The 23,380-nt window shown below is 46.9% G+C and overlaps 43 non-coding genes across 43 annotated transcripts; 16 read left to right on the top strand and 27 right to left on the bottom strand.

The window, feature by feature from the left end:
* Positions 1-120: 120 nt before the first annotated feature.
* trnaa-agc (transfer RNA alanine (anticodon AGC)) lies at positions 121-193 on the top strand. The gene has a single exon. It is a non-coding gene; the product is annotated as a tRNA-Ala (tRNA).
* Positions 194-354: 161 nt separating this feature from the next.
* Positions 355-428, bottom strand: trnai-aau (transfer RNA isoleucine (anticodon AAU)). The gene has a single exon. It is a non-coding gene; the product is annotated as a tRNA-Ile (tRNA).
* Positions 429-681: 253 nt separating this feature from the next.
* trnav-uac (transfer RNA valine (anticodon UAC)) lies at positions 682-754 on the bottom strand. The gene has a single exon. It is a non-coding gene; the product is annotated as a tRNA-Val (tRNA).
* A 120-nt stretch (positions 755-874) lies between these two features.
* On the top strand, positions 875-946 carry trnag-ucc (transfer RNA glycine (anticodon UCC)). The gene has a single exon. It is a non-coding gene; the product is annotated as a tRNA-Gly (tRNA).
* Positions 947-1,025: 79 nt separating this feature from the next.
* trnad-guc (transfer RNA aspartic acid (anticodon GUC)) lies at positions 1,026-1,097 on the bottom strand. The gene has a single exon. It is a non-coding gene; the product is annotated as a tRNA-Asp (tRNA).
* A 501-nt stretch (positions 1,098-1,598) lies between these two features.
* On the bottom strand, positions 1,599-1,672 carry trnai-aau (transfer RNA isoleucine (anticodon AAU)). The gene has a single exon. It is a non-coding gene; the product is annotated as a tRNA-Ile (tRNA).
* Positions 1,673-1,925: 253 nt separating this feature from the next.
* On the bottom strand, positions 1,926-1,998 carry trnav-uac (transfer RNA valine (anticodon UAC)). The gene has a single exon. It is a non-coding gene; the product is annotated as a tRNA-Val (tRNA).
* A 120-nt stretch (positions 1,999-2,118) lies between these two features.
* On the top strand, positions 2,119-2,190 carry trnag-ucc (transfer RNA glycine (anticodon UCC)). Its single transcript has one exon. It is a non-coding gene; the product is annotated as a tRNA-Gly (tRNA).
* A 79-nt stretch (positions 2,191-2,269) lies between these two features.
* On the bottom strand, positions 2,270-2,341 carry trnad-guc (transfer RNA aspartic acid (anticodon GUC)). The gene has a single exon. It is a non-coding gene; the product is annotated as a tRNA-Asp (tRNA).
* A 267-nt stretch (positions 2,342-2,608) lies between these two features.
* Positions 2,609-2,681, top strand: trnaa-agc (transfer RNA alanine (anticodon AGC)). Its single transcript has one exon. It is a non-coding gene; the product is annotated as a tRNA-Ala (tRNA).
* Positions 2,682-2,842: 161 nt separating this feature from the next.
* trnai-aau (transfer RNA isoleucine (anticodon AAU)) lies at positions 2,843-2,916 on the bottom strand. The gene has a single exon. It is a non-coding gene; the product is annotated as a tRNA-Ile (tRNA).
* Positions 2,917-3,169: 253 nt separating this feature from the next.
* trnav-uac (transfer RNA valine (anticodon UAC)) lies at positions 3,170-3,242 on the bottom strand. Its single transcript has one exon. It is a non-coding gene; the product is annotated as a tRNA-Val (tRNA).
* A 120-nt stretch (positions 3,243-3,362) lies between these two features.
* trnag-ucc (transfer RNA glycine (anticodon UCC)) lies at positions 3,363-3,434 on the top strand. The gene has a single exon. It is a non-coding gene; the product is annotated as a tRNA-Gly (tRNA).
* A 2,151-nt stretch (positions 3,435-5,585) lies between these two features.
* Positions 5,586-5,658, bottom strand: trnav-uac (transfer RNA valine (anticodon UAC)). The gene has a single exon. It is a non-coding gene; the product is annotated as a tRNA-Val (tRNA).
* Positions 5,659-5,778: 120 nt separating this feature from the next.
* On the top strand, positions 5,779-5,850 carry trnag-ucc (transfer RNA glycine (anticodon UCC)). The gene has a single exon. It is a non-coding gene; the product is annotated as a tRNA-Gly (tRNA).
* Positions 5,851-5,929: 79 nt separating this feature from the next.
* Positions 5,930-6,001, bottom strand: trnad-guc (transfer RNA aspartic acid (anticodon GUC)). The gene has a single exon. It is a non-coding gene; the product is annotated as a tRNA-Asp (tRNA).
* A 266-nt stretch (positions 6,002-6,267) lies between these two features.
* On the top strand, positions 6,268-6,340 carry trnaa-agc (transfer RNA alanine (anticodon AGC)). Its single transcript has one exon. It is a non-coding gene; the product is annotated as a tRNA-Ala (tRNA).
* Positions 6,341-6,501: 161 nt separating this feature from the next.
* trnai-aau (transfer RNA isoleucine (anticodon AAU)) lies at positions 6,502-6,575 on the bottom strand. The gene has a single exon. It is a non-coding gene; the product is annotated as a tRNA-Ile (tRNA).
* A 1,170-nt stretch (positions 6,576-7,745) lies between these two features.
* Positions 7,746-7,819, bottom strand: trnai-aau (transfer RNA isoleucine (anticodon AAU)). The gene has a single exon. It is a non-coding gene; the product is annotated as a tRNA-Ile (tRNA).
* A 253-nt stretch (positions 7,820-8,072) lies between these two features.
* Positions 8,073-8,145, bottom strand: trnav-uac (transfer RNA valine (anticodon UAC)). Its single transcript has one exon. It is a non-coding gene; the product is annotated as a tRNA-Val (tRNA).
* A 1,170-nt stretch (positions 8,146-9,315) lies between these two features.
* On the bottom strand, positions 9,316-9,388 carry trnav-uac (transfer RNA valine (anticodon UAC)). The gene has a single exon. It is a non-coding gene; the product is annotated as a tRNA-Val (tRNA).
* Positions 9,389-9,998: 610 nt separating this feature from the next.
* trnaa-agc (transfer RNA alanine (anticodon AGC)) lies at positions 9,999-10,071 on the top strand. Its single transcript has one exon. It is a non-coding gene; the product is annotated as a tRNA-Ala (tRNA).
* Positions 10,072-10,558: 487 nt separating this feature from the next.
* trnav-uac (transfer RNA valine (anticodon UAC)) lies at positions 10,559-10,631 on the bottom strand. Its single transcript has one exon. It is a non-coding gene; the product is annotated as a tRNA-Val (tRNA).
* Positions 10,632-10,903: 272 nt separating this feature from the next.
* On the bottom strand, positions 10,904-10,975 carry trnad-guc (transfer RNA aspartic acid (anticodon GUC)). Its single transcript has one exon. It is a non-coding gene; the product is annotated as a tRNA-Asp (tRNA).
* Positions 10,976-11,476: 501 nt separating this feature from the next.
* Positions 11,477-11,550, bottom strand: trnai-aau (transfer RNA isoleucine (anticodon AAU)). Its single transcript has one exon. It is a non-coding gene; the product is annotated as a tRNA-Ile (tRNA).
* A 936-nt stretch (positions 11,551-12,486) lies between these two features.
* trnaa-agc (transfer RNA alanine (anticodon AGC)) lies at positions 12,487-12,559 on the top strand. The gene has a single exon. It is a non-coding gene; the product is annotated as a tRNA-Ala (tRNA).
* A 161-nt stretch (positions 12,560-12,720) lies between these two features.
* On the bottom strand, positions 12,721-12,794 carry trnai-aau (transfer RNA isoleucine (anticodon AAU)). Its single transcript has one exon. It is a non-coding gene; the product is annotated as a tRNA-Ile (tRNA).
* Positions 12,795-13,047: 253 nt separating this feature from the next.
* On the bottom strand, positions 13,048-13,120 carry trnav-uac (transfer RNA valine (anticodon UAC)). The gene has a single exon. It is a non-coding gene; the product is annotated as a tRNA-Val (tRNA).
* A 120-nt stretch (positions 13,121-13,240) lies between these two features.
* trnag-ucc (transfer RNA glycine (anticodon UCC)) lies at positions 13,241-13,312 on the top strand. The gene has a single exon. It is a non-coding gene; the product is annotated as a tRNA-Gly (tRNA).
* A 79-nt stretch (positions 13,313-13,391) lies between these two features.
* trnad-guc (transfer RNA aspartic acid (anticodon GUC)) lies at positions 13,392-13,463 on the bottom strand. Its single transcript has one exon. It is a non-coding gene; the product is annotated as a tRNA-Asp (tRNA).
* Positions 13,464-13,730: 267 nt separating this feature from the next.
* trnaa-agc (transfer RNA alanine (anticodon AGC)) lies at positions 13,731-13,803 on the top strand. The gene has a single exon. It is a non-coding gene; the product is annotated as a tRNA-Ala (tRNA).
* A 1,732-nt stretch (positions 13,804-15,535) lies between these two features.
* On the bottom strand, positions 15,536-15,608 carry trnav-uac (transfer RNA valine (anticodon UAC)). Its single transcript has one exon. It is a non-coding gene; the product is annotated as a tRNA-Val (tRNA).
* A 120-nt stretch (positions 15,609-15,728) lies between these two features.
* trnag-ucc (transfer RNA glycine (anticodon UCC)) lies at positions 15,729-15,800 on the top strand. The gene has a single exon. It is a non-coding gene; the product is annotated as a tRNA-Gly (tRNA).
* A 79-nt stretch (positions 15,801-15,879) lies between these two features.
* Positions 15,880-15,951, bottom strand: trnad-guc (transfer RNA aspartic acid (anticodon GUC)). Its single transcript has one exon. It is a non-coding gene; the product is annotated as a tRNA-Asp (tRNA).
* Positions 15,952-16,217: 266 nt separating this feature from the next.
* On the top strand, positions 16,218-16,290 carry trnaa-agc (transfer RNA alanine (anticodon AGC)). The gene has a single exon. It is a non-coding gene; the product is annotated as a tRNA-Ala (tRNA).
* A 161-nt stretch (positions 16,291-16,451) lies between these two features.
* trnai-aau (transfer RNA isoleucine (anticodon AAU)) lies at positions 16,452-16,525 on the bottom strand. The gene has a single exon. It is a non-coding gene; the product is annotated as a tRNA-Ile (tRNA).
* A 936-nt stretch (positions 16,526-17,461) lies between these two features.
* On the top strand, positions 17,462-17,534 carry trnaa-agc (transfer RNA alanine (anticodon AGC)). The gene has a single exon. It is a non-coding gene; the product is annotated as a tRNA-Ala (tRNA).
* Positions 17,535-17,695: 161 nt separating this feature from the next.
* On the bottom strand, positions 17,696-17,769 carry trnai-aau (transfer RNA isoleucine (anticodon AAU)). Its single transcript has one exon. It is a non-coding gene; the product is annotated as a tRNA-Ile (tRNA).
* A 2,258-nt stretch (positions 17,770-20,027) lies between these two features.
* Positions 20,028-20,099, top strand: trnag-ucc (transfer RNA glycine (anticodon UCC)). The gene has a single exon. It is a non-coding gene; the product is annotated as a tRNA-Gly (tRNA).
* A 79-nt stretch (positions 20,100-20,178) lies between these two features.
* trnad-guc (transfer RNA aspartic acid (anticodon GUC)) lies at positions 20,179-20,250 on the bottom strand. The gene has a single exon. It is a non-coding gene; the product is annotated as a tRNA-Asp (tRNA).
* A 267-nt stretch (positions 20,251-20,517) lies between these two features.
* Positions 20,518-20,590, top strand: trnaa-agc (transfer RNA alanine (anticodon AGC)). The gene has a single exon. It is a non-coding gene; the product is annotated as a tRNA-Ala (tRNA).
* Positions 20,591-20,751: 161 nt separating this feature from the next.
* On the bottom strand, positions 20,752-20,825 carry trnai-aau (transfer RNA isoleucine (anticodon AAU)). Its single transcript has one exon. It is a non-coding gene; the product is annotated as a tRNA-Ile (tRNA).
* A 597-nt stretch (positions 20,826-21,422) lies between these two features.
* On the bottom strand, positions 21,423-21,494 carry trnad-guc (transfer RNA aspartic acid (anticodon GUC)). Its single transcript has one exon. It is a non-coding gene; the product is annotated as a tRNA-Asp (tRNA).
* Positions 21,495-23,380: the final 1,886 nt, after the last annotated feature.

The following is a 23,380-nucleotide window of genomic DNA, read 5'->3' as shown; positions in this document are numbered from 1 at the left end:
TGAAACTGTGCATAGTTCTCCCTGTGCTACTGCTGAAGTGAGTCACCTCTGATCAACATGCTTCAGCCTTCTAAATGTTATGCTGTTGTCATGAGAGGCTAACAGCTCCTGTTTCTTCAAGGGGAATTAGCTCAAATGGTAGAGCGCTCGCTTAGCATGCGAGAGGTAGCGGGATCGATGCCCGCATTCTCCAACGAAGGTTTTGACTGTGTGAATGCCACTGAGAACAGCTTTAAAAACTATAAGTTTGAGTGTATAACTTCAGTGTACGTTATTTACCTGATTCACCATTTGCCTCTGCTTGACAGATGACCGTCTGAAAGCATGATATAGCAAAACAAAGAGAAGAATTTTTGGCCCGTACGGGGATCGAACCCGCGACCTTGGCGTTATTAGCACCACGCTCTAACCAACTGAGCTAACCGGCCCACAGTTGAAAGCGGAACCCTTCAGGCATGACGGATGAATGTCCACCAGGTGTAATTGTTTTATTCTGTTTTTTTCCACATCCGAAGCCAAGCGCAGAAGGCACAACAACAGCACGGGGATGGCATGATTGCTTCCTGTGCTCGCAATTGTCTTAATAAGGCCTAACACAAAATATAGATTGTTCCCATCTACTAATGAGGTGTGATGACAGGCTTGCCCATAGTGTCAGACAAAAGACAAGAACTAAAGGCATGTTTCTGCCTGGTTTCGAACCAGGGACCTTTCGCGTGTAAGGCGAACGTGATGACCACTACACTACAGAAACCACAATTTTCCACCAAGCGTGCATGTGTCCCGCAGTGGAAATGACAGAGTTTGGTCATCTTTCCCAGGGGAAAATTTGCACTGAGGGTCTTTCAGCAAAACAATGGTGTGCTTGTTTGTGGCGTTGGTGGTATAGTGGTGAGCATAGCTGCCTTCCAAGCAGTTGACCCGGGTTCGATTCCCGGCCAACGCATTGCCTTTAGCGCGTCGCACCTTGCTGATCCAAAACCTTTTCAGGTTTTTCGGCCGTAGGTTCAGAAAAAAAATATTCTCTCCCCGTCGGGGAATCGAACCCCGGTCTTCCGCGTGACAGGCGGAGATACTGTCCACTATACTAACGAGGAAGCTGTGTGCAGCTGAATCTCTGCAACATGCAACAGGTAATACTGCCCCCTTCTCAATCTTCACAGAAGGTGTGTGTGTTCTTGTACCTTTTTCATTAGGGAATGCATGGTGAGTGAGCTTGTCAGTGATGTGAAGTCCCAGAAACCTGAAACTGTGCATAGTTCTCCCTGTGCTACTGCTGAAGTGAGTCACCTCTGATCAACATGCTTCAGCCTTCTAAATGTTATGCTGTTGTCATGAGAGGCTAACAGCTCCTGTTTCTTCAAGGGGAATTAGCTCAAATGGTAGAGCGCTCGCTTAGCATGCGAGAGGTAGCGGGATCGATGCCTGCATTCTCCAACGAAGGTTTGGACTGTGTGAATGCCACTGAGAACAGCTTTAAAAACTATAAGTTTGAGTATATAACTTCACTGTACGTTATTTACCTGATTCACCATTTGCCTCTGCTTGACAGATGACCGTCTGAAAGCATGATATAGCAAAACAAAGAGAAGAACTTTTGGCCCGTACGGGGATCGAACCCGCGACCTTGGCGTTATTAGCACCACGCTCTAACCAACTGAGCTAACCGGCCCACAGTTGATAGCGGAACCCTTCAGGCATGACGGATGAATGTCCACAAGGTGTAATTGTTTTATTCTGTTTTTTTCCACATCCGAAGCCAAGCGCAGAAGGCACAACAACAGCACGGGGATGGCATGATTGCTTCCTGTGCTCACAATTGTCTTAATAAGGCCTAACACAAAATATAGATTGTTCCCATCTACTAATGAGGTGTGATGACAGGCTTGCCCATAGTGTCAGACAAAAGACAAGAACTAAAGGCATGTTTCTGCCTGGTTTCGAACCAGGGACCTTTCGCGTGTAAGGCGAACGTGATGACCACTACACTACAGAAACCACAATTTTCCACCAAGCGTGCATGTGTCCCGCAGTGGAAATGACAGAGTTTAGTCATCTTTCCCAGGGGAAAATTTACACTGAGGGTCTTTCAGCAAAACAATGGTGTGCTTGTTTGTGGCGTTGGTGGTATAGTGGTGAGCATAGCTGCCTTCCAAGCAGTTGACCCGGGTTCGATTCCCGGCCAACGCATTGCCTTTAGCGCGTCGCACCTCGCTGCTCCAAAACCTTTTCAGGTTTTTCGGCCGTAGGTTCAGAGAAAACATGCTCTCTCCCCGTCGGGGAATCGAACCCCGGTCTTCCGCGTGACAGGCGGAGATACTGTCCACTATACTAACGAGGAAGCTGTGTGCAGCTGAATCTCTGCAACATGCAACAGGTAATACTGGCCCCTTCTCAATCTTCACAGAAGGTGTGTGTGTTCTTGTGCCTTTTTCATTAGGGAATGCATGGTGAGTGAGCTTGTCAGTGATGTGAAGTCCCAGAAACCTGAAACTGTGCATAGTTCTCCCTGTGCTACTGCTGAAGTGAGTCACCTCTGGGCAACATGCTTCAGCCTTCTAAATGTTATGCTGTTGTCATGAGAGGCTAACAGCTCCTGTTTCTTTAAGGGGAATTAGCTCAAATGGTAGAGCGCTCGCTTAGCATGCGAGAGGTAGCGGGATCGATGCCCGCATTCTCCAATGAAGGTTTTGACTGTGTGAATGCCACTGAGAACAGCTTTAAAAACTATAAGTTTGAGTGTATAACTTCAGTGTACGTTATTTACCTGATTCACCATTTGCCTCTGCTTGACAGATGACCGTCTGAAAGCATGATATAGCAAAACAAAGAGAAGAATTTTTGGCCCGTACGGGGATCGAACCCGCGACCTTGGCGTTATTAGCACCACGCTCTAACCAACTGAGCTAACCGGCCCACAGTTGATAGCAGAACCCTTCAGGCATGACGGATGAATGTCCACCAGGTGTAATTGTTTTATTCTGTTTTTTTCCACATCCGAAGCCAAGCGCAGAAGGCACAACAACAACACAGGGATGGCATGATTGCTTCCTGTGCTCGCAATTGTCTTAATAAGGCCTAACACAAAATATAGATTGTTCCCATCTACTAATGAGGTGTGATGACAGGCTTGCCCATAGTGTCAGACAAAAGACAAGAACTAAAGGCATGTTTCTGCCTGGTTTCGAACCAGGGACCTTTCGCGTGTAAGGCGAACGTGATGACCACTACACTACAGAAACCACAACTTTCCACCAAGCGTGCATGTGTCCCGCAGTGGAAATGACAGAGTTTTGTCATCTTTCCCAGGGGAAAATTTGCACTGAGGGTCTTTCAGCAAAACAATGGTGTGCTTGTTTGTGGCGTTGGTGGTATAGTGGTGAGCATAGCTGCCTTCCAAGCAGTTGACCCGGGTTCGATTCCCGGCCAACGCATTGTCTTTAGCACGTCGGGGAATCGAACCCCGGTCTTCCGCGTGACAGGCGGAGATACTGTCCACTATACTAACGAGGAAGCTGTGTGCAGCTGAATCTCTGCAACATGCAACAGGTCATACTGGCCCCTTCTCAATCTTCACAGAAGGTGTGTGTGTTCTTGTGCCTTTTTCATTAGGGAATGCATGGTGAGTGAGCTTGTCAGTGATGTGAAGTCCCAGAAACCTGAAACTGTGCATAGTTCTCCCTGTGCTACTGCTGAAGTGAGTCACCTCTGATCAACATGCTTCAGCCTTCTAAATGTTATGCTGTTGTCATGAGAGGCTAACAGCTCCTGTTTCTTCAAGGGGAATTAGCTCAAATGGTAGAGCGCTCGCTTAGCATGCGAGAGGTAGCGGGATTGATGCCCGCATTCTCCAACGAAGATTTTGACTGTGTGAATGCCACTGAGAACAGCTTTAAAAACTATAAGTGTGAGTGTATAACTTCAGTGTACGTTATTTACCTGATTCACCATTTGCCTCTGCTTGACAGATGACCGTCTGAAAGCATGATATAGCAAAACAAAGAGAAGAATTTTTGGCCCGTACGGGGATCGAACCCGCGACCTTGGCGTTATTAGCACCACGCTCTAACCAACTGAGCTAACCAGCCCACAGTTGAAAGCGGAACCCTTCAGGCATGACGGATGAATGTCCACCAGGTGTAATTGTTTTATTCTGTTTTTTTCCACATCCGAAGCCAAGCGCAGAAGGCACAACAACAGCACGGGGATGGCATGATTGCTTCCTGTGCTCGCAATTGTCTTAACAAGGCCTAACACAAAATATAGATTGTTCCCATCTACTAATGAGGTGTGATGACAGGCTTGCCCATAGTGTCAGACAAAAGACAAGAACTAAAGGCATGTTTCTGCCTGGTTTCGAACCAGGGACCTTTCGCGTGTAAGGCGAACGTGCTGACCACTACACTACAGAAACCACAATTTTCCACCAAGCGTGCATGTGTCCCGCAGTGGAAATGACAGAGTTTGGTCATCTTTCCCAGGGGAAAATTTACACTGAGTGTCTTTCAGCAAAACAATGGTGTGCTTGTTTGTGTCGTTGGTGTTATAGTGGTGAGCATAGCTGCTTTCCAAGCAGTTGACCCGGGTTCGATTCCCGGCCAACGCATTGCCTTTAGCGCGTCGCACCTTGCTGATGCAAAACCTCTTCAGGTTTTTCGGCCGTAGGTTCAGAAAAAACATATTCTCTCCCCGTCGGGGAATCGAACCCCGGTCTTCCGCGTGACAGGCGGAGATACTGTCCACAATACTAACGAGGAAGCTGTGTGCAGCTGAATCTCTGCAACATGCAACAGGTAATACTGGCCCCTTCTCAATCTTCACAGAAGGTGTGTGTGTTCTTGTGCCTTTTTCATTAGGGAATGCATGGTGAGTGAGCTTGTCAGTGATGTGAAGTCCCAGAAACCTGAAACTGTGCATAGTTCTCCCTGTGCTACTGCTGAAGTGAGTCACCTCTGATCAACATGCTTCAGCCTTCTAAATGTTATGCTGTTGTCATGAGAGGCTAACAGCTCCTGTTTCTTCAAGGGGAATTAGCTCAAATGGTAGAGCGCTCGCTTAGCATGCGAGAGGTAGCGGGATCGATGCCCGTATTCTCCAACGAAGGTTTTGACTGTGTGAATGCCACTGAGAACAGCTTTAAAAACTATAAGTTTGAGTGTATAACTTCAGTGTACGTTATTTACCTGATTCACCATTTGCCTCTGCTTGACAGATGACCGTCTGAAAGCATGATATAGCAAAACAAAGAGAAGAATTTTTTGCCCGTACAGGGTTCGAACCCGCGACCTTGGCGTTATTAGCACCATGCTCTAACCAACTGAGCTAACCGGCCCACAGTTGATAGCGGAACCCTTCAGGCATGACGGATGAATGTCCACCAGGTGTAATTGTTTTATTCTGTTTTTTTCCACATCCGAAGCCAAGCGCAGAAGGCACAACAACAGCACGGGGATGGCATGATTGCTTCCTGTGCTCGCAATTGTCTTAATAAGGTCTAACACAAAATATAGATTGTTCACATCTACTAATGAGGTGTGATGACAGGCTTGCCCATAGTGTCAGACAAAAGACAAGAACTAAAGGCATGTTTCTGCCTGGTTTCGAACCAGGGACCTTTCGCGTGTAAGGCGAACGTGATGACCACTACACTACAGAAACCACAATTTTCCACCAAGCGTGCATGTGTCCCGCAGTGGAAATGACAGAGTTTGGTCATCTTTCCCACGGGAAAATTTGCACTGAGGGTCTTTCAGCAAAACAATGGTGTGCTTGTTTGTGGCGTTGGTGGTATAGTGGTGAGCATAGCTGCCTTCCAAGCAGTTGACCCGGGTTCGATTCCCGGCCAACGCATTGCCTTTAGCGCGTCGCACCTTGCTGCTCCAAAACCTTTTCAGGTTTTTCGGCTGTAGGTTCAGAAAAAACATATTCTCTCCCCGTCGGGGAATCGAACCCCGGTCTTCCGCGTGACAGGCGGAGATACTGTCCACTATACTAACGAGGAAGCTGTTGCAGCTGAATCTCTGCAACATGCAACAGGTAATACTGGCCCCTTCTCAATCTTCACAGAAGGTATGTGTGTTCTTGTGCCTTTTTCATTAGGCAATGCATGGTGAGTGAGCTTGTCAGTGATGTGAAGTCCCAGAAACCTGAAACTGTGCATAGTTCTCCCTGTGCTACTGCTGAAGTGAGTCACCTCTGGGCAACATGCTTCAGCCTTCTAAATGTTATGCTGTTGTCATGAGAGGCTAACAGCTCCTGTTTCTTTAAGGGGAATTAGCTCAAATGGTAGAGCGCTCGCTTAGCATGCGAGAGGTAGCGGGATCGATGCCCGCATTCTCCAATGAAGTTTTTGACTGTGTGAATGCCACTGAGAACAGCTTTAAAAACTATAAGTTTGAGTGTATAACTTCAGTGTACGTTATTTACCTGATTCACCATTTGCCTCTGCTTGACAGATGACCGTCTGAAAGCATGATATAGCAAAACAAAGAGAAGAATTTTTGGCCCGTACGGGGATCGAACCCGCGACCTTGGCGTTATTAGCACCACGCTCTAACCAACTGAGCTAACCGGCCCACAGTTGATAGCGGAACCCTTCAGGCATGACGGATGAATGTCCACCAGGTGTAATTGTTTTATTCTGTTTTTTTCCACATCCGAAGCCAAGCGCAGAAGGCACAACAACAGCACGGGGATGGCATGATTGCTTCCTGTGCTCGCAATTGTCTTAACAAGGCCTAACACAAAATATAGATTGTTCCCATCTACTAATGAGGTGTGATGACAGGCTTGCCCATAGTGTCAGACAAAAGACAAGAACTAAAGGCATGTTTCTGCCTGGTTTCGAACCAGGGACCTTTCGCGTGTAAGGCGAACGTGCTGACCACTACACTACAGAAACCCCAATTTTCCACCAAGCGTGCATGTGTCCCGCAGTGGAAATGACAGAGTTTGGTCATCTTTCCCAGGGGAAAATTTACACTTAGTGTCTTTCAGCAAAACAATGGTGTGCTTGTTTGTGTCGTTGGTGTTATAGTGGTGAGCATAGCTGCTTTCCAAGCAGTTGACCCGGGTTCGATTCCCGGCCAACGCATTGCCTTTAGCGCGTCGCACCTTGCTGATGCAAAACCTTTTCAGGTTTTTCGGCCGTAGGTTCAGAAAAAACATATTCTCTCCCCGTCGGGGAATCGAACCCCGGTCTTCCGCGTGACAGGCGGAGATACTGTCCACAATACTAACGAGGAAGCTGTGTGCAGCTGAATCTCTGCAACATGCAACAGGTAATACTGGCCCCTTCTCAATCTTCACAGAAGGTGTGTGTGTTCTTGTGCCTTTTTCATTAGGGAATGCATGGTGAGTGAGCTTGTCAGTGATGTGAAGTCCCAGTAACCTGAAACTGTGCATAGTTCTCCCTGTGCTACTGCTGAAGTGAGTCACCTCTGATCAACATGCTTCAGCCTTCTAAATGTTATGCTGTTGTCATGAGAGGCTAACAGCTCCTGTTTCTTCAAGGGGAATTAGCTCAAATGGTAGAGCGCTCGCTTAGCATGCGAGAGGTAGCGGGATCGATGCCGGCATTCTCCAACGAAGGTTTTGACTGTGTGAATGCCACTGAGAACAGCTTTAAAAACTATTAGTTGGAGTGTATAACTTCAGTGTACGTTATTTACCTGATTCACCATTTGCCTCTGCTTGACAGATGACCGTCTGAAAGCATGATATAGCAAAACAAAGAGAAGAACTTTTGGCCCGTACGGGGATCGAACCCGCGACCTTGGCGTTATTAGCACCACGCTCTAACCAACTGAGCTAACCGGCCCACAGTTGATAGCGGAACCCTTCAGGCATGACGGATGAATGTCCACCAGGTGTAATTGTTTTATTCTGTTTTTTTCCACATCCGAAGCCAAGCGCAGAAGGCACAACAACAGCACGGGGATGGCATGATTGCTTCCTGTGCTCGCAATTGTCTTAATAAGGCCTAACACAAAATATAGATTGTTCCCATCTACTAATGAGGTGTGATGACAGGCTTGCCCATAGTGTCAGACAAAAGACAAGAACTAAAGGCATGTTTCTGCCTGGTTTCGAACCAGGGACCTTTCGCGTGTAAGGCGAACGTGATGACCACTACACTACAGAAACCACAATTTTCCACCAAGCGTGCATGTGTCCCGCAGTGGAAATGACAGAGTTTGGTCATCTTTCCCAGGGGAAAATTTACACTGAGGGTCTTTCAGCCAAACAATGGTGTGCTTGTTTGTGGCGTTGGTGGTATAGTGGTGAGCATAGCTGCCTTCCAAGCAGTTGACCCGGGTTCGATTCTCGGCCAACGCAATGCCTTTAGCGCGTCGCACCTTGCTGATCCAAATCCTTTTCAGGTTTTTCGGCCGTAGGTTCAGAAAAAACATATTCTCTCCCCGTCGGGGAATCGAACCCCGGTCTTCCGCGTGACAAGCGGAGATACTGTCCACTATACTAACGAGGAAGCTGTGTGCAGCTAAATCTCTGCAACATGCAACAGGTAATACTGGCCCCTTCTCAATCTTCACAGAAGGTGTGTGTGTTCTTGTGCCTTTTTCATTAGGGAATGCATGGTGAGTGAGCTTGTCAGTGATGTGAAGTCCCAGAAACCTGAAACTGTGCATAGTTCTCCCTGTGCTACTGCTGAAGTGAGTCACCTCTGATCAACATGCTTCAGCCTTCTAAATGTTCTGCTGTTGTCATGAGAGGCTAACAGCTCCTGTTTCTTCAAGGGGAATTACCTCAAATGGTAGAGCGCTCGCTTAGCATGCGAGAGGTAGCGGGATCGATGCCGCATTCTCCAACGAAGGTTTTGACTGTGTGAATGCCACTGAGAACAGCTTTAAAAACTATTAGTTTGAGTGTATAACTTCAGTGTACGTTATTTACCTGATTCACCATTTGCCTCTGCTTGACAGATGACCGTCTGAAAGCATGATATAGCAAAACAAAGAGAAGAACTTTTGGCCCGTACGGGGATCGAACCCGCGACTTTGGCGTTATTAGCACCACGCTCTAACCAACTGAGCTAACCGGCCCACAGTTGATAGCGGAACCCTTCAGGCATGACGGATGAATGTCCACCAGGTGTAATTGTTTTATTCTGTTTTTTTCCACATCCGAAGCCAAGCGCAGAAGGCACAACAACAGCACGGGGATGGCATGATTGCTTCCTGTGCTCGCAATTGTCTTAATAAGGCCTAACACAAAATATAGATTGTTCCCATCTACTAATGAGGTGTGATGACAGGCTTGCCCATAGTGTCAGACAAAAGACAAGAACTAAAGGCATGTTTCTGCCTGGTTTCGAACCAGGGACCTTTCGCGTGTAAGGCGAACGTGATGACCACTACACTACAGAAACCACAATTTTCCACCAAGCGTGCATGTGTCCCGCAGTGGAAATGACAGAGTTTGGTCATCTTTCCCAGGGGAAAATTTACACTGAGGGTCTTTCAGCAAAACAATGGTGTGCTTGTTTGTGGCGTTGGTGGTATAGTGGTGAGCATAGCTGCCTTCCAAGCAGTTGACCCGGGTTCGATTCTCGGCCAAGGCAATGCCTTTAGCGCGTCGCACCTTGCTGATCCAAAACCTTTTCAGGTTTTTCGGCCGCAGGTTCAGAAAAAACATATTCTCTCCCCGTCGGCGAATCGAACCCCGGTCTTCCGCGTGACAAGCGGAGATACTGTCCACTATACTAACGAGGAAGCTGTGTGCAGCTGAATCTCTGCAACATGCAACAGGTAATACTGGCCCCTTCTCAATCTTCACAGAAGGTGTGTGTGTTCTTGTGCCTTTTTCATTAGGGAATGCATGGTGAGTGAGCTTGTCAGTGATGTGAAGTCCCAGAAACCTGAAACTGTGCATAGTTCTCCCTGTGCTACTGCTGAAGTGAGTCACCTCTGATCAACATGCTTCAGCCTTCTAAATGTTATGCTGTTGTCATGAGAGGCTAACAGCTCCTGTTTCTTCAAGGGGAATTAGCTCAAATGGTAGAGCGCTCGCTTAGCATGCGAGAGGTAGCGGGATCGATGCCCGCATTCTCCAACGAAGGTTTTGACTGTGTGAATGCCACTGAGAACAGCTTTAAAAACTATTAGTTAGAGTGTATAACTTCAGTGTACGTTATTTACCTGATTCACCATTTGCCTCTGCTTGACAGATGACTGTCTGAAAGCATGATATAGCAAAACAAAGAGAAGAATTTTTGGCCCGTACGGGGATCGAACCCACGACCTTGGCGATATTAGCACCACGCTCTAACCAACTGAGCTAACCGGCCCACAGTTGAAAGCGGAACCCTTCAGGCATGACGGATGAATGTCCACCAGGTGTAATTGTTTTATTCTGTTTTTTTCCACATCCGAAGCCAAGCGCAGAAGGCACAACAACAGCACGGGATGGCATGATTGCTTCCTGTGCTCGCAATTGTCTTAATAAGGCCTAACACAAAATATAGATTGTTCCCATCTACTAATGAGGTGTGATGACAGGCTTGCCCATAGTGTCAGACAAAAGACAAGAACTAAAGGCATGTTTCTGCCTGGTTTCGAACCAGGGACCTTTCGCGTGTAAGGCGAACGTGATGACCACTACACTACAGAAACCACAATTTTCCACCAAGCGTGCATGTGTCCCGCAGTGGAAATGACAGAGTTTGGTCATCTTTCCCAGGGGAAAATTTACACTGAGGGTCTTTCAGCAAAACAATGGTGTGCTTGTTTGTGGCGTTGGTGGTATAGTGTTGAGCATAGCTGCCTTCCAAGCAGTTGACCCGGGTTCGATTCCCGGCCAACGCATTGCCTTTAGCGCGTCGCACCTTGCTGATCCAAATCCTTTTCAGGTTTTTCGGCCGCAGGTTCAGAAAAAAACATATTCTCTCCCCGTCGGGGAATCGAACCCCGGTCTTCCGCGTGACAGGCGGAGATACTGTCCACTATACTAACGAGGAAGCTGTGTGCAGCTGAATCTCTGCAACATGCAACAGGTAATACTGGCCCCTTCTCAATCTTCACAGAAGGTGTGTGTGTTCTTGTGCCTTTTTCATTAGGGAATGCATGGTGAGTGAGCTTGTCAGTGATGTGAAGTCCCAGAAACCTGAAACTGTGCATAGTTCTCCCTGTGCTACTGCTGAAGTGAGTCACCTCTGATCAACATGCTTCAGCCTTCTAAATGTTATGCTGTTGTCATGAGAGGCTAACAGCTCCTGTTTCTTCAAGGGGAATTAGCTCAAATGGTAGAGCGCTCGCTTAGCATGCGAGAGGTAGCGGGATCGATGCCTGCATTCTCCAACGAAGGTTTTGACTGTGTGAATGCCACTGAGAACAGCTTTAAAAACTATTAGTTTGAGTGTATAACTTCAGTGTACGTTATTTACCTGATTCACCATTTGCCTCTGCTTGACAGATGACCGTCTGAAAGCATGATATAGCAAAACAAAGAGAAGAACTTTTGGCCCGTACGGGGATCGAACCCGCGACCTTGGCGTTATTAGCACCACGCTCTAACCAACTGAGCTAACCGGCCCACAGTTGATAGCAGAACCCTTCAGGCATGACGGATGAATGTCCACCAGGTGTAATTGTTTTATTCTGTTTTTTTCCACATCCGAAGCCAAGCGCAGAAGGCACAACAACAGCACGGGGATGGCATGATTGCTTCCTGTGCTCGCAATTGTCTTAATAAGGCCTAACACAAAATATAGATTGTTCCCATCTACTAATGAGGTGTGATGACAGGCTTGCCCATAGTGTCAGACAAAAGACAAGAACTAAAGGCATGTTTCTGCCTGGTTTCGAACCAGGGACCTTTCGCGTGTAAGGCAAATGTGATGACCACTACACTACAGAAACCACAATTTTCCACCAAGCGTGCATGTGTCCCGCAGTGGAAATGACAGAGTTTGGTCATCTTTCCAAGGGGAAAATTTACACTGAGGGTCTTTCAGCAAAACAATGGTGTGCTTGTTTGTGTCGTTGGTGGTATAGTGGTGAGCATAGCTGCCTTCCAAGCAGTTGACCCGGGTTCGATTCCCGGCCAATGCATTGCCTTTAGCGCGTCGCACCTTGCTGATCCAAAACCTTTTCAGGTTTTTCGGCAGTAGGTTCAGAAAAAACATATTCTCTCCCCGTCGGGGAATCGAACCCCGGTCTTCCACGTGACAGGCGGAGATACTGTCCACTATACTAACGAGGAAGCTGTGTGCAGCTGAATCTCTGCAACATGCAACAGGTAATACTGGCCCCTTCTCAATCTTCACAGAAGGTGTGTGTGTTCTTGTGCCTTTTTCATTAGGCAATGCATGGTGAGTGAGCTTGTCAGTGATGTGAAGTCCCAGAAACCTGAAACTGTGCATAGTTCTCCCTGTGCTACTGCTGAAGTGAGTCACCTCTGATCAACATGCTTCAGCCTTCTAAATGTTATGCTGTTGTCATGAGAGGCTAACAGCTCCTGTTTCTTCAAGGGGAATTAGCTCAAATGGTAGAGCGCTCGCTTAGCATGCGAGAGGTAGCGGGATCGATGCCCGCATTCTCCAACGAAGGTTTTGACTGTGTGAATGCCACTGAGCACAGCTTTAAAAACTACTAGTTTGAGTGTATAACTTCAGTGTACGTTATTTACCTGATTCACCATTTGCCTCTGCTTGACAGATGACCGTCTGAAAGCATGATATAGCAAAACAAAGAGAAGAACTTTTGGCCCGTACGGGGATCGAACCCGCGACCTTGGCGTTATTAGCACCACGCTCTAACCAACTGAGCTAACCGGCCCACAGTTGATAGCGGAACCCTTCAGGCATGACGGATGAATGTCCACCAGGTGTAATTGTTTTATTCTGTTTTTTTCCACATCCGAAGGCAAGTGCAGAAGGCACAACAACAGCACGGGGATGGCATGATTGCTTCCTGTGCTCGCAATTGTCTTAATAAGGCCTAACACAAAATATAGATTGTTCCCATCTACTAATGAGGTGTGATGACAGGCTTGCCCATAGTGTCAGACAAAAGACAAGAACTTAAGGCATGTTTCTGCCTGGTTTCGAACCAGGGACCTTTCGCGTGTAAGGCGAACGTGATGACCACTACACTACAGAAACCACAACTTTCCACCAAGCGTGCATGTGTCCCGCAGTGGAAATGACAGAGTTTTGTCATCTTTCCCAGGGGAAAATTTGCACTGAGGGTCTTTCAGCAAAACAATGGTGTGCTTGTTTGTGGCGTTGGTGGTATAGTGGTGAGCATAGCTGCCTTCCAAGCAGTTGACCCGGGTTCGATTCCCGGCCAACGCATTGTCTTTAGCACGTCGCACCTTGCTGCTCCAAAACCCTTTCAGGTTTTTCGGCCGTAGGTTCAGAAAAAACATATGCTCTCCCCGTCGGGGAATCGAACCCCGGTCTTCCGCGTGACAGGCGGAGATACTGTCCACTATACTAACGAGGAAGCTGTGTGCAGCTGAATCTCTGCAACATGCAACAGGTCATACTGGCCCCTTCTCAATCTTCACAGAAGGTGTGTGTGTTCTTGTGCCTTTTTCATTAGGGAATGCATGGTGAGTGAGCTTGTCAGTGATGTGAAGTCCCAGAAACCTGAAACTGTGCATAGTTCTCCCTGTGCTACTGCTGAAGTGAGTCACCTCTGATCAACATGCTTCAGCCTTCTAAATGTTATGCTGTTGTCATGAGAGGCTAACAGCTCCTGTTTCTTCAAGGGGAATTAGCTCAAATGGTAGAGCGCTCGCTTAGCATGCGAGAGGTAGCGGGATCGATGCCCGCATTCTCCAACGAAGATTTTGACTGTGTGAATGCCACTGAGAACAGCTTTAAAAACTATAAGTGTGAGTGTATAACTTCAGTGTACGTTATTTACCTGATTCACCATTTGCCTCTGCTTGACAGATGACCGTCTGAAAGCATGATATAGCAAAACAAAGAGAAGAATTTTTGGCCCGTACGGGGATCGAACCCGCGACCTTGGCGTTATTAGCACCACGCTCTAACCAACTGAGCTAACCAGCCCACAGTTGAAAGCGGAACCCTTCAGGCATGACGGATGAATGTCCACCAGGTGTAATTGTTTTATTCTGTTTTTTTCCACATCCGAAGCCAAGCGCAGAAGGCACAACAACAGCACGGGGATGGCATGATTGCTTCCTGTGCTCGCAATTGTCTTAACAAGGCCTAACACAAAATATAGATTGTTCCCATCTACTAATGAGGTGTGATGACAGGCTTGCCCATAGTGTCAGACAAAAGACAAGAACTAAAGGCATGTTTCTGCCTGGTTTCGAACCAGGGACCTTTCGCGTGTAAGGCGAACGTGCTGACCACTACACTACAGAAACCACAATTTTCCACCAAGCGTGCATGTGTCCCGCAGTGGAAATGACAGAGTTTGGTCATCTTTCCCAGGGGAAAATTTACACTGAGTGTCTTTCAGCAAAACAATGGTGTGCTTGTTTGTGTCGTTGGTGTTATAGTGGTGAGCATAGCTGCTTTCCAAGCAGTTGACCCGGGTTCGATTCCCGGCCAACGCATTGCCTTTAGCGCGTCGCACCTTGCTGATGCAAAACCTCTTCAGGTTTTTCGGCCGTAGGTTCAGAAAAAACATATTCTCTCCCCGTCGGGGAATCGAACCCCGGTCTTCCGCGTGACAGGCGGAGATACTGTCCACAATACTAACGAGGAAGCTGTGTGCAGCTGAATCTCTGCAACATGCAACAGGTAATACTGGCCCCTTCTCAATCTTCACAGAAGGTGTGTGTGTTCTTGTGCCTTTTTCATTAGGGAATGCATGGTGAGTGAGCTTGTCAGTGATGTGAAGTCCCAGAAACCTGAAACTGTGCATAGTTCTCCCTGTGCTACTGCTGAAGTGAGTCACCTCTGATCAACATGCTTCAGCCTTCTAAATGTTATGCTGTTGTCATGAGAGGCTAACAGCTCCTGTTTCTTCAAGGGGAATTAGCTCAAATGGTAGAGCGCTCGCTTAGCATGCGAGAGGTAGCGGGATCGATGCCCGTATTCTCCAACGAAGGTTTTGACTGTGTGAATGCCACTGAGAACAGCTTTAAAAACTATAAGTTTGAGTGTATAACTTCAGTGTACGTTATTTACCTGATTCACCATTTGCCTCTGCTTGACAGATGACCGTCTGAAAGCATGATATAGCAAAACAAAGAGAAGAATTTTTTGCCCGTACAGGGTTCGAACCCGCGACCTTGGCGTTATTAGCACCATGCTCTAACCAACTGAGCTAACCGGCCCACAGTTGATAGCGGAACCCTTCAGGCATGACGGATGAATGTCCACCAGGTGTAATTGTTTTATTCTGTTTTTTTCCACATCCGAAGCCAAGCGCAGAAGGCACAACAACAGCACGGGGATGGCATGATTGCTTCCTGTGCTCGCAATTGTCTTAATAAGGTCTAACACAAAATATAGATTGTTCACATCTACTAATGAGGTGTGATGACAGGCTTGCCCATAGTGTCAGACAAAAGACAAGAACTAAAGGCATGTTTCTGCCTGGTTTCGAACCAGGGACCTTTCGCGTGTAAGGCGAACGTGATGACCACTACACTACAGAAACCACAATTTTCCACCAAGCGTGCATGTGTCCCGCAGTGGAAATGACAGAGTTTGGTCATCTTTCCCACGGGAAAATTTGCACTGAGGGTCTTTCAGCAAAACAATGGTGTGCTTGTTTGTGGCGTTGGTGGTATAGTGGTGAGCATAGCTGCCTTCCAAGCAGTTGACCCGGGTTCGATTCCCGGCCAACGCATTGCCTTTAGCGCGTCGCACCTTGCTGCTCCAAAACCTTTTCAGGTTTTTCGGCTGTAGGTTCAGAAAAAACATATTCTCTCCCCGTCGGGGAATCGAACCCCGGTCTTCCGCGTGACAGGCGGAGATACTGTCCACTATACTAACGAGGAAGCTGTTGCAGCTGAATCTCTGCAACATGCAACAGGTAATACTGGCCCCTTCTCAATCTTCACAGAAGGTATGTGTGTTCTTGTGCCTTTTTCATTAGGCAATGCATGGTGAGTGAGCTTGTCAGTGATGTGAAGTCCCAGAAACCTGAAACTGTGCATAGTTCTCCCTGTGCTACTGCTGAAGTGAGTCACCTCTGGGCAACATGCTTCAGCCTTCTAAATGTTATGCTGTTGTCATGAGAGGCTAACAGCTCCTGTTTCTTTAAGGGGAATTAGCTCAAATGGTAGAGCGCTCGCTTAGCATGCGAGAGGTAGCGGGATCGATGCCCGCATTCTCCAATGAAGTTTTTGACTGTGTGAATGCCACTGAGAACAGCTTTAAAAACTATAAGTTTGAGTGTATAACTTCAGTGTACGTTATTTACCTGATTCACCATTTGCCTCTGCTTGACAGATGACCGTCTGAAAGCATGATATAGCAAAACAAAGAGAAGAATTTTTGGCCCGTACGGGGATCGAACCCGCGACCTTGGCGTTATTAGCACCACGCTCTAACCAACTGAGCTAACCGGCCCACAGTTGATAGCGGAACCCTTCAGGCATGACGGATGAATGTCCACCAGGTGTAATTGTTTTATTCTGTTTTTTTCCACATCCGAAGCCAAGCGCAGAAGGCACAACAACAGCACGGGGATGGCATGATTGCTTCCTGTGCTCGCAATTGTCTTAACAAGGCCTAACACAAAATATAGATTGTTCCCATCTACTAATGAGGTGTGATGACAGGCTTGCCCATAGTGTCAGACAAAAGACAAGAACTAAAGGCATGTTTCTGCCTGGTTTCGAACCAGGGACCTTTCGCGTGTAAGGCGAACGTGCTGACCACTACACTACAGAAACCCCAATTTTCCACCAAGCGTGCATGTGTCCCGCAGTGGAAATGACAGAGTTTGGTCATCTTTCCCAGGGGAAAATTTACACTGAGTGTCTTTCAGCAAAACAATGGTGTGCTTGTTTGTGTCGTTGGTGTTATAGTGGTGAGCATAGCTGCTTTCCAAGCAGTTGACCCGGGTTCGATTCCCGGCCAACGCATTGCCTTTAGCGCGTCGCACCTTGCTGATGCAAAACCTGTTCAGGTTTTTCGGCCGTAGGTTCAGAAAAAACATATTCTCTCCCCGTCGGGGAATCGAACCCCGGTCTTCCGCGTGACAGGCGGAGATACTGTCCACAATACTAACGAGGAAGCTGTGTGCAGCTGAATCTCTGCAACATGCAACAGGTAATACTGGCCCCTTCTCAATCTTCACAGAAGGTGTGTGTGTTCTTGTGCCTTTTTCATTAGGGAATGCATGGTGAGTGAGCTTGTCAGTGATGTGAAGTCCCAGAAACCTGAAACTGTGCATAGTTCTCCCTGTGCTACTGCTGAAGTGAGTCACCTCTAATCAACATGCTTCAGCCTTCTAAATGTTATGCTGTTGTCATGAGAGGCTAACAGTTCCTGTTTCTTCAAGGGGAATTAGCTCAAATGGTAGAGCGCTCGCTTAGCATGCGAGAGGTAGCGGGATCGATGCCCGCATTCTCCAACGAAGGTTTTGACTGTGTGAATGCCACTGAGAACAGCTTTAAAAACTATAAGTTTGAGTGTATAACTTCAGTGTACGTTATTTACCTGATTCACCATTTGCCTCTGCTTGACAGATGACCGTCTGAAAGCATGATATAGCAAAACAAAGAGAAGAACTTTTGGCCCGTACGGGGATCGAACCCGCGACCTTGGCGTTATTAGCACCACGCTCTAACCAACTGAGCTAACCGGCCCACAGTTGATAGCGGAACCCTTCAGGCATGACGGATGAATGTCCACAAGGTGTAATTGTTTTATTCTGTTTTTTTCCACATCCGAAGCCAAGCGCAGAAGGCACAACAACAGCACGGGGATGGCATGATTGCTTCCTGTGCTCGCAATTGTCTTAATAAGGCCTAACACAAAATATAGATTGTTCCCATCTACTAATGAGGTGTGATGACAGGCTTGCCCATAGTGTCAGACAAAAGACAAGAACTAAAGGCATGTTTCTGCCTGGTTTCGAACCAGGGACCTTTCGCGTGTAAGCAGGCCCGTAGCCAGCATTGTGATGGGGGGGATCTTTTTCCCCCAAAAGTGGACTTCATTTGGCTCTCTACTCCAATGCCCCCTAAATACACGAGCACACTTCAAACCTTTTAATTTAGACATATTTTATTCATTATAAGTTTGTTGTGAATCTGTTGTTGCTGTCCTTATTTGTTCGTCTGTTGCTCCCCACTGTTAACATACATTTGATATAAATGTAAGTGTTACTCAAACTTCCTACATCTGTGATGTGACTTCATTGTCTGTCTCTGTTGCTCACCTCAGTTGTCTGTTGCTTTGTTCCATTGTCTCTGTTGCTGCCCTCCATTGTCTGTCTCTGATGTTGCTGTCCTTTATTGTCTATCTCTCTACTATTGACATAAATAGATAAGAATTACTTCATTAGGAACACTATCGGTATGGTCATTAAAACTTAAACATGAATTAATAATAATATAAATTGAAGTGTTCTGTCTTATTAAAATCTTCCTACAACTGTGCTGGGACTTCGTTGCCCCCACAACCCCCCTGACAGAGCTCATTTGCATACCGTCTGGTCTGTGAGGGTCTGCTGATTCATTAGATATGCGTGGATTCGTGGAGCGACCAATAATCCGCTTTTAATAACGCGTTAAAGTTGATATTATTTTTTTCTGCCTCAAATTATTTTAAGCACTGTTTGGATATATGTGAGAATTACTGGTGACTGGATTGATGGATTTTCTTAAGTTTGGAGGCGTTTTGAAGGTAAGAGTGTGGGGGAAGCGCTGGAGGGGGTTGGGTGTGTGTCTCGAGTGTCCTGAGGTAAACACAAAGCGAAACACAAGCAGATTTAAACTCTAAACACAGTTCCGTAATCCGGAGAGGCAGACGGTTCGAATGGTGTATAACATGTCCGCATTCGACCAAATATGGACGTACGAAAAACGCAAATATGAATAACTATAAATATTTCATAACTTTCCTAAACTAGGCATATTTCGCCCTAAATGTTTATTTTCTGAAAGGAGATACAGCTAAATAGGCTAGATAACTGAAAAGCTTTAAAATGGCATATTGGGTGTCTACATTGAACCTATAAGTATTCATAAACACAGCCAGATATTAAATATTATATTTTTCTGGCCCGCCGGCGGGCCAGGGCGTGTTAAGAGGTTAACCCCCTTTTTACACCTCTATACTGTATTTTATATATGGCCTTAGGAGCAACAGGCATGTTGAGAGTAAAATACACCCTAGCTTGATCATCAGAATTGCAAAGTGAGTGACTGAATGTTATTGTCACTTAACCTACATTTCTTAAAAATCAACTAAAATCCAGACTTTGGATTTATCGTAATAATAACAGTAATAACCCGGTGTTACATGTACAATATACTATTGGGCTAAGCCGAGCCCGGCATTTTTAACGCAGGGGAGTTGTAAAGAAATAGAAGCCCTGCACTCAGCAACTTACCGATTTTGGGCCTTTTTTTGAACAAGTCACCAATATTAGTAACAATGTTACCGCCGTTTTCTTCCGTTTTCGCTCCTTGTCTTCTTTTTTACCCATTTTCTCAAGTAACTTTCCCCTGATTCTTATTCTTTCCACAAGCTAAGAACAGAAATGGGGGAATTGCCGCCACCTACTGGATTGGTGTAAAACAGTCTGAACAAAATGTGTAAAGAGAAACATTAACAATTTTTCTTACTCGTCACTACTCTGGGGGCAGGCGGGGGGGGGGGGGGGCTTGAGGTGGCTGAGGGGGGGTTGTGGGGGATGGGGGGGATCGAACGAACCCTTCGATCCCCCCTGGCTACGGGCCTGGTAAGGCGAACGTGATGACCACTACACTACAGAAACCACCATTTTCCACCAAGCGTGCATGTGTCCCGCAGTGGAAATGACAGAGTTTGGTCATCTTTCCCAGGGGAAAATTTACACTGAGGGTCTTTCAGCAAAACAATGGTGTGCTTGTTTGTGGCGTTGGTGGTATAGTGGTGAGCATAGCTGCCTTCCAAGCAGTTGACCCGGGTTCGATTCCCGGCCAACGCATTGCCTTTAGCGCGTCGCACCTCGCTGCTCCAAAACCTTTTCAGGTTTTTCGGCCGTAGGTTCAGAAAAAACATACTCTCTCCCCGTCGGGGAATCGAACCCCGGTCTTCCGCGTGACAGGCGGAGATACTGTCCACTATACTAACGAGGAAGCTGTGTGCAGCTGAATCTCTACAACATGCAACAGGTAATACTGGCCCCTTCTCAATCTTCACAGAAGGTGTGTGTGTTCTTGTGCCTTTTTCATTAGGGAATGCATGGTGAGTGAGCTTGTCAGTGATGTGAAGTCCCAGAAACCTGAAACTGTGCATAGTTCTCCCTGTGCTACTGCTGAAGTGAGTCACCTCTGATCAACATGCTTCAGCCTTCTAAATGTTATGCTGTTGTCATGAGAGGCTAACAGCTCCTGTTTCTTCAAGGGGAATTAGCTCAAATGGTAGAGCGCTCGCTTAGCATGCGAGAGGTAGCGGGATCGATGCCCGCATTCTCCAACGAAGGTTTTGACTGTGTGAATGCCACTGAGAACAGCTTTAAAAACTATAAGTTTGAGTGTATAACTTCAGTGTACGTTATTTACCTGATTCACCATTTGCCTCTGCTTGACAGATGACCGTCTGAAAGCATGATATAGCAAAACAAAGAGAAGAACTTTTGGCCCGTACGGGGATCGAACCCGCGACCTTGGCGTTATTAGCACCACGCTCTAACCAACTGAGCTAACCGGCCCACAGTTGATAGCGGAACCCTTCAGGCATGACGGATGAATGTCCACAAGGTGTAATTGTTTTATTCTGTTTTTTTCCACATCCGAAGCCAAGCGCAGAAGGCACAACAACAGCACGGGGATGGCATGATTGCTTCCTGTGCTCGCAATTGTCTTAATAAGGCCTAACACAAAATATAGATTGTTCCCATCTACTAATGAGGTGTGATGACAGGCTTGCCCATAGTGTCAGACAAAAGACAAGAACTAAAGGCATGTTTCTGCCTGGTTTCGAACCAGGGACCTTTCGCGTGTAAGCCGAACGTGATGACCACTACACTACAGAAACCACAATTTTCCACCAAGCGTGCATGTGTCCCGCAGTGGAAATGACAGAGTTTGGTCATCTTTCCCAGGGGAAAATTTGCACTGAGGGTCTTTCAGCAAAACAATGGTGTGCTTGTTTGTGGTGTTGGTGGTATAGTGGTGAGCATAGCTGCCTTCCAAGCAGTTGACCCGGGTTCGATTCCCGGCCAACGCATTGCCTTTAGCGCGTCGCACCTCGCTGCTCCAAAACCTTTTCAGGTTTTTCGGCCGTAGGTTCAGAAAAAACACATTCTCTCCCCGTCGGGGAATCGAACCCCGGTCTTCCGCGTGACAGGCGGAGATACTGTCCACTATACTAACGAGGAAGCTGTGTGCAGCTGAATCTCTGCAACATGCAACAGGTCATACTGGTCCCTTCTCAATCTTCACAGAAGGTGTGTGTGTTCTTGTGCCTTTTTCATTAGGGAATGCATGGTGAGTGAGCTTGTCAGTGATGTGAAGTCCCAGAAACCTGAAACTGTGCATAGTTCTCCCTGTGCTACTGCTGAAGTGAGTCACCTCTGATCAACATGCTTCAGCCTTCTAAATGTTATGCTGTTGTCATGAGAGGCTAACAGCTCCTGTTTCTTCAAGGGGAATTAGCTCAAATGGTAGAGCGCTCGCTTAGCATGCGAGAGGTAGCGGGATCGATGCCTGCATTCTCCAACGAAGATTTTGACTGTGTGAATGCCACTGAGAACAGCTTTAAAAACTATAAGTGTGAGTGTATAACTTCAGTGTACGTTATTTACCTGATTCACCATTTGCCTCTGCTTGACAGATGACCGTCTGAAAGCATGATATAGCAAAACAAAGAGAAGAATTTTTGGCCCGTACGGGGATCAAACCCGCGACCTTGGCGTTATTAGCACCACGCTCTAACCAACTGAGCTAACCGGCCCACAGTTGAAAGCGGAACCCTTCAGGCATGACGGATGAATGTCCACCAGGTGTAATTGTTTTATTCTGTTTTTTTCCACATCCGAAGCCAAGCGCAGAAGGCACAACAACAGCACGGGGATGGCATGATTGCTTCCTGTGCTCGCAATTGTCTTAACAAGGCCTAACACAAAATATAGATTGTTCCCATCTACTAATGAGGTGTGATGACAGGCTTGCCCATAGTGTCAGACAAAAGACAAGAACTAAAGGCATGTTTCTGCCTGGTTTCGAACCAGGGACCTTTCGCGTGTAAGGCGAACGTGCTGACCACTACACTACAGAAACCACAATTTTCCACCAAGCGTGCATGTGTCCCGCAGTGGAAATGACAGAGTTTGGTCATCTTTCCCAGGGGAAAATTTACACTGAGTGTCTTTCAGCAAAACAATGGTGTGCTTGTTTGTGGCGTTGGTGGTATAGTGGTGAGCATAGCTGCTTTCCAAGCAGTTGACCCGGGTTCGATTCCCGGCCAACGCATTGCCTTTAGCGCGTCGCACCTTGCTGATGCAAAACCTTTTCAGGTTTTTCGGCCGTAGGTTCAGAAAAAACATATTCTCTCCCCGTCGGGGAATCGAACCCCGGTCTTCCGCGTGACAGGCGGAGATACTGTCCACAATACTAACGAGGAAGCTGTGTGCAGCTGAATCTCTGCAACATGCAACAGGTAATACTGGCCCCTTCTCAATCTTCACAGAAGGTGTGTGTGTTCTTGTGCCTTTTTCATTAGGGAATGCATGGTGAGTGAGCTTGTCAGTGATGTGAAGTCCCAGAAACCTGAAACTGTGCATAGTTCTCCCTGTGCTACTGCTGAAGTGAGTCACCTCTGATCAACATGCTTCAGCCTTCTAAATGTTATGCTGTTGTCATGAGAGGCTAACAGCTCCTGTTTCTTCAAGGGGAATTAGCTCAAATGGTAGAGCGCTCGCTTAGCATGCGAGAGGTAGCGGGATCGATGCCCGTATTCTCCAACGAAGGTTTTGACTGTGTGAATGCCACTGAGAACAGCTTTAAAAACTATAAGTTTGAGTGTATAACTTCAGTGTACGTTATTTACCTGATTCACCATTTGCCTCTGCTTGACAGATGACCGTCTGAAAGCATGATATAGCAAAACAAAGAGAAGAATTTTTTGCCTGTACAGGGTTCGAACCCGTGACCTTGGCGTTATTAGCACCATGCTCTAACCAACTGAGCTAACCGGCCCACAGTTGATAGCGGAACCCTTCAGGCATGACGGATGAATGTCCACCAGGTGTAATTGTTTTATTCT

The sequence above is a fragment of the Astyanax mexicanus genome, unplaced genomic scaffold, assembly GCF_023375975.1.
Source record: "Astyanax mexicanus isolate ESR-SI-001 unplaced genomic scaffold, AstMex3_surface scaffold_31, whole genome shotgun sequence".
NCBI classification, from domain to species: domain Eukaryota; kingdom Metazoa; phylum Chordata; class Actinopteri; order Characiformes; family Acestrorhamphidae; genus Astyanax; species Astyanax mexicanus.
Note: the sequence above shows the minus strand (reverse complement) of the source record. Positions and strands in the feature narration are given on the sequence as shown.